The following is a 6869-nucleotide window of genomic DNA, read 5'->3' as shown; positions in this document are numbered from 1 at the left end:
AATTGATCTCCATGTTTAAGATGATGGACAGTAGATTTAGTACCTTTACCTTTAATTTTCTGGACCATGTTCCATACCTTGGACATGGGTGTCCGAAAATTTATTTTGGATACATAATATTGTCAAGATTGGCGTTTGTTCTGTTTAAAAGTACGCCGTGCTTTAGCATTTAAAATTTGAAATGTAATGAAATTATGCACCATAGGATGGCGACCGAAATAATGTTTTCCTTTTTTCCTTGCCTTCCTAGCTTGTTTGCATTCATCGCTGAACCATGGTTTTCGAATATGTGGAACTGCAGAGGACTTTGGTATACACTCATCAGCTATGGAATTCAGTTCATCAGAAAAACATTTAATTGCATCAGGAACGTCAATAAAACGTTCAGGTTTACGTTTCTCCGCACATAGTGTTTCGTATAAAGCCCAGTTAGATTTTTTAAAATTCCGTCTTGATGATGGAGGAACATCAGATGGAGTTACAGATTTTAGTATAGTAGGAAAATGGTCACTTCCACAGAGGTCATCGTGGACTGGGCACCCGTGGCGAGCCACCTCCTCGTGGTGGGTGCTGGGTAATGCTATGAGCTCGCCGACACCCCCGTTGTGGACCCGGGTAAATTTGGTCCATAGCACCCCATTGCTGGTCGCAAGGAGCGATCGAATTGGGCAACCTGTTTGCCGTGGGTTGCGTCCCGTGTCGGTCTACAAGACGGGATGCTCGAGAACCAGCCAGCCAACATTAGAGAAGCTATGCTTGCACTCATCACTAGCATGGTCACGCCAAGCCCTGTGCTACAACTCTGTAGTGTTGCACAAAAATTTGAAAATTGTATGATTATATTTTTTAGCCTTGAAACAGAATTTGAAAAAGTTGCTGTCTATTAATGCCTAGAGCTGTATGCCAGAAGGCGGTGGCTCATGGGCCAATGTGGTAGAATCATTAATCTTTTAATTTTTCTGCTGGAGTATATCATCCGAGTATCCTTGGTGCTGCAAGTTGGAGACCCGCTTGTCTTTAGCATTGTCCTTGTGATACTCCGTGGTGGGTGGGGAGCTCGGATGATGAACTATTCAACCATAACCATGGCTTCTCAAATCCCCATTACCAAGAAAAAACGTCCACTTGACAATGATGCAGATGACTGGACGACCAAGGACTGTCCACTTCCATTGATTACTGGCCACACTTTGTCGTGATTGAGACTAAAGATAACAGCAAACTTAAGTTGAACCCTTTTGCGATACAGAAAGGGATACAAAGAATTGCTGGTGACGTTAAAAATATCAGACGTTTGCGTTCAGGTGCACTGCTCGTCGAGTGCAACAGAAAACAACAGACAACTAACCTGATGTCTACTACCACATTCGTCGGCATTCCAGTATAGGAACACTTAACACAAGCAAAGGAATCATCAGGGATAGAGATGGACTATTCGCCGACATGTCTGAATTTGATATTGTTTCAGAAATGAAAGATCAAGGGATCACATATGTTAAGCGTTTTACAACACGGAAATATCAGGAGACCATTCAGACAAATACGTACCTGTTTTCATTTTCCTCTCCAACAGCTCCCAGATCAGTAAAGGCAGGCTATTGTCACATCAGTGTAGACACCTATATACCCATCCTTTAAGGTGTTTTAAATGCCAGAAGTTTGGTCATGGTGTTAGTACTTGCACATTGTCTGTTGTGTGTGCTCATTGTGGTGAGAAGACACACACAACAGAAGATTGTGACAGTGAATTTAAAAAAAATGCACCAACTGTTCAGGCGACCATTCTTCATTTTCTAAACAGTGTCCATTTTGTAAAGAACAAATGGAGATCAATGAAATAAAATTTACTCAAAATATCTTTTTCTCTGAGGCAAAAAAATGGTAAAGAGATCCGATCTTCCAGAAAGTTATGCTACAATAGCAAAAACATCATCGGGTTCTAGCTCTAAAACAACATCAACCACAGGCTGCCAAACTACATTGACTTGGGTAAATTGTGATTCTCCACAGCTTTTGTACCCTGCTATATCATCACAGACTGAGGAACCAGTCCCTAGTGCCTCAAAGTCTTCTTTTGATCCAAATCATCATCTCAGTCACACTCAAAGTCTCAATCGACAGCTGATAATCAACAAATGGTGAAACGTAAACCAAAGCCAAAGCCTGGTGCTTCAAAACAAGAAAGTGGCAGAACTCCTAAAGGATCACTGAACAAAATTCAACTGTTCAATAAATACGGGTCTCTTGAAGACATGGACGAATCTGAAAACGTCCATTCTAGGGCACATAGCTTGTCGCCCTCCAAAAGAGCCCCCATAAATCCCCCCAAAAGATACTTTATTCCAATGATATTGTACAGTGGAACTGCAGAGGATTGAGGACAAATTTACACGAATTACAGCTATTAATCCAGGATTTTATACCTTCAGCGTTATGTCTCCAAGAGACATATTTAAAACAAACAGATACATTTGACCTTCGTCAGTTTAATGCATATCATTGTTTCTCACCTCCGGGTGATAGGGCCACTGGCGGGTCATCCGTTCTAGTCAGACAAAACGTTATTCAAAGCCCTGTATCACTAAATACTAATCTGCAGGCTGTTGCTGTGAGAATTACTTTACATGTAGTGTTTACGCTATGCTCGCTCTATATTTCGCCGTCTTCGACGTTTGCCAAAACTCTCTCTCAAGCTCTATATGACCAACTCCCGAAGGCCTGTATTATAATGGGAGATTTAAATGGGCACAATCCACTCTGGGGTAGTGTAAATATAAACACTAAAGGTAAGTTGTTGGAGGACTATTAAAGATAAAGGTACTAAATCTACAGTCCATCATCTTAAACATGGAGATCAATTGCTTACTGATAAATCAGATATTGCTAATAAACTGGGTGAAACCCTTGCTAAACATTCTTCCTCTTCAAATTATGTACCAAACTTCCAGCAATATCAAAAGCAACAAGAAAAGAAAACTATTAATTTTAATTCCTATAATGGGGAAGATTATAATCAAACGTTTTCTATTCATGAACTCTATACTGCACTTGATCAAGCTCATGATACTGCTACAGGAGCTGATAACATACATTATCAACTCCTGAAGCACTTACCAGAATAGTGTCTGGAAACTCTCCTAAACACTTTTGATGGTATTTGGACATCGGGTAACTTTCCTCCTTCGTGGCGTGACGCCATAGTAGTACCAATACCTAAACCTGGACGTGATCATACCGATCCATCCAATTATCGTCCAATTTCATTAACAAGCGGTGTTTGCAAGACCATGGAACGCATGATAAATAATCGACTAGTTTGGTACTTGGAAACTAATAACCTTATAACTGATATACAGTGTGGTTTCCGCAAAAACAGAAGTACTGTCGATCACTTAGTGCGTTTAGAATCATGTGTTAAAAATGCACTGATTAATAAACAACATGCCGTGTCTATCTTTTTTTATCTAGAAAAAGCATATGACACAACCTGGAAATATGGTATTTTAAGAGATTTACATACCTTTGGCTTGCGAGGTCGTTTACCTCAATTCATAGCCAACTTTTTAAATGATAGACAGTTTCAAGTCCGCGTGGGTTCTACCCTGTCTGATCATTACAATCAGGATCAGGGTGTTCCACAAGGCAGTAGTTTGTCTGTTACATTTTTTAGCATAAAGATAAATAGTTTATCAAAAGTTTTAAACGATTCAATTGATGGATCCTTATTTCTGGATGATTTTAATATTTCTTGTCGTGGGAAAAACATGCATACTATTGAATGGCAACTGCAGCTTTGTTTAAACAAAATAAATAAATGGTGTCTTGAAAACGGCTTTAAATTTTCTAAATCCAAAACTAATTGTATACATTTTTGCAGAAAATATAAGCCACATAAAGACCCTGAACTATCTCTAGATGGCACTCCCATCAAAGTTGTAAAGGAGGCCAAGTTCTTGGGCCTAATCTTTGACTCCCATTTCTGCCTCATATCAAATCCCTTAAAAATAAATGCCTGAAGGCTCTTGACTTGTTGAAAGTTGTTTCCAACTCAAAGTGGGGAGGGGATCAAGCAACCCTCTTACACCTATATCGATCACTGGTCCGTTCGAAACTCAATTATGGCTCCATCGTATATGGTGGAGCCTGCAAAAGCAACCTTAAACTTCTTGATTCTGTCCACAATCAAGACTTAAGACTTTGTCTTGGGTCTTTCAGAACTTCACCTATTGATAGTCTCTACGTTGAGGCCGATGAATCATCTCTTACTCAACGTCGTATAAAATTGTCTTTACAATACATTACTAAATTATATTCTAATGAATCTAACCCTGCCTATAACTGCGTGTTCAATCCGCTTTATGAGGATTTGTATAACAAAAAGTCTTCTCTTGTTCCACCTCTTGGGTACAGAATTAAACCTGTCTGCTGCCGGTATTGAGCTGGAAAGTATATCGCCTTCCCGTCTTCTTTCTTCTCCTCCTTGGCAATTGGTTAGGCCACAGGTTGACCTAACATTAACTGCATTTAAGAAATCAGAAACAAATGACTTACAATACAAACAAGAATATCATCAAATAAAACATAAATATAGCAATTACAAACCCTTATTTACAGATGGATCCAAGGACGGTGGCGCTGTGGCTTGTGCCACTGTCATTGGATCCAGAACAATATCTTCTAGATTACCAGATAATAGTTCTATTTTTACAGCAGAAGCTAACGCCATATTAACAGCTCTTAAATATATTCAAAGACACCCTAAACGTAAACAATATATAATCTATTCCGATTTCTTTTTTGCCTTCAGGCTATTAAAAATCTTTCTTGCAAACATCCACTTTTAATAGAAATTATCGAATTGTATAATGATCTTGCAACTGTCCAATACGACATCGTCTTCTGTTGGTTACCCAACCATGGAGGGATCTCTGGGAGCACATTGGCTGACCTTGCTGCTAAGGCAGCACTCAACAAATCTGTGACAGCATTGCTCATTCCTTAAATTGATTACAAAGCGAGCATTAGATCTTATATCCGTGATTTGATGCAGAAGAAGTGGGACACCCAAGTGGGTATAAATAAATTACATGAGATAAAACCTTACACTGGTTATACCTACTTGGGTTGTCAGTCCAGATTTGAAGAGGTTATTTTACGACGATGTCGTATTGGTCACACTAGATATACTCATTCATACCTGTTAAGAGGTGAGGATCCTCCATTTTGTATCCCTTGTGATGAGAGAGTCACAGTCAAGCATATCCTGCTTGACTGTGTTGAACTCTCCATCACAAGGGATCAATATTTCAATGTCAAAACCGTTAAGGATCTTTCTACAAACGTCAGTTCTGATTTAATTATTGGTTTTTTAAAAGAAATTGATTTTTTTGTTGAGTTTTGAATGATGTGTTCTATAGATAGATGTATTTTAATTATTGGAAGTTTAATTTCGTAACTGCTTGTTAGTGGCTGTACCCTCGAAGGGGGTTGAAGTACCGTAAAATTATTGTCCTCCTGAGAGGGTACATAAGTCCATAAACATTACAGTAAATTTAGACTTTCCAGTGTTTTTAGTCGTAGCATATGTGTATTTTTAATTTGTGGCTAGATGTGTCTAAATTGCTGACAGTTGAGGGGACGATGTAAATCCAACTAGGGTCCATGCAGGTAGTAAAGGCACTGTAAGTCCCCATGGCCCCTAGTATGGTGATCTACCTTCAGTTGTTGGCAATCTGTAGCCTGATTTTATATTGTATTGTCCGAATAGTGATATAAGTTTTAACTTTCCACGCTAGTTTTGATCCCATTTGTGATATTCTAGTTGTTTTACTGTCCGTCGTTGACAGGTTTTTACTATACATATATTTCATCTCAGTATTAAATGTTCTCGTCACGATATGGCTGAGATATTACCGATGTGACGTTAACTATTAACTCACTCACTCACTCACTCATCACGTAGCAAGAGATGACATGGACGTCAATACACAGTGGTGGGCAGTATGTGGCAAGCTTATTTTAGTGTAAAAATGTTTTATTTTAATCTTATTCTCTTAATTATTCTGCTCCTCAACCTTTAGCCATATGAGTATTAGGCAGGTTAAGGGTTAAGCTGTAGAGCTTGGCCACACCGACTAACTGCCCATGCCATGGCGCTTCTCAGTTGATTGGTCTCACTAATTCCCTCTACAGTTACAGTCATTACGCACTGAATCTAAAGACAGGTGAGACAGACAGTGTAAAATTAAGGTTTGTATTCATTTAATTAAAGTAATATTGCATTTGACCCTTGCAGTATGTATTTAATAAAAGCATGTCTATTTACTATCATTCAAATTAGCATTACAGTGTAGAGAATATAAAGTGCACTGTACGTAATTATGTTAGTTTTCCTATCCTTAGCTATAAACACGAATAAGTATTGCCATATCATTCTTAGGTTTAGTATCCTTTATCTTTATATGTGGCATGAGAGAATGTGTTTGATATAAGCCGCTACGTTTTAACTATTATCACTTTAAGTGTAATTATCCATGTGTGGAATTAGTTTTATGTTCCTGGATGTATCCCTAGTTCTACTCCACTTTACAATGTTTGTTACTTATCATTTAATAATATTTAAAACAGATACGTCCCTGTCCATAATACTGGTGCTGTGCCCGGATGTGTGCAGCCTTGTACCTCCCACAGGGTATGTGTATATGCTTACTTTATATCGCTATTCCATATGGTATCATCATGCAATGAATGAAGAATCATGTGTATATCATGATCATTACGTTATGCATAATGAGGTAATATATAATTCCAGTATTCTACATGTGCAATAAGTAATGTTACTGATGCATTCTTGGTAATTATCTGTATGT

The sequence above is a fragment of the Haliotis asinina genome, chromosome 11 (genome assembly GCF_037392515.1).
Source record: "Haliotis asinina isolate JCU_RB_2024 chromosome 11, JCU_Hal_asi_v2, whole genome shotgun sequence".
Taxonomy (NCBI): Eukaryota; Metazoa; Mollusca; class Gastropoda; order Lepetellida; family Haliotidae; genus Haliotis; species Haliotis asinina.
Note: the sequence above shows the minus strand (reverse complement) of the source record.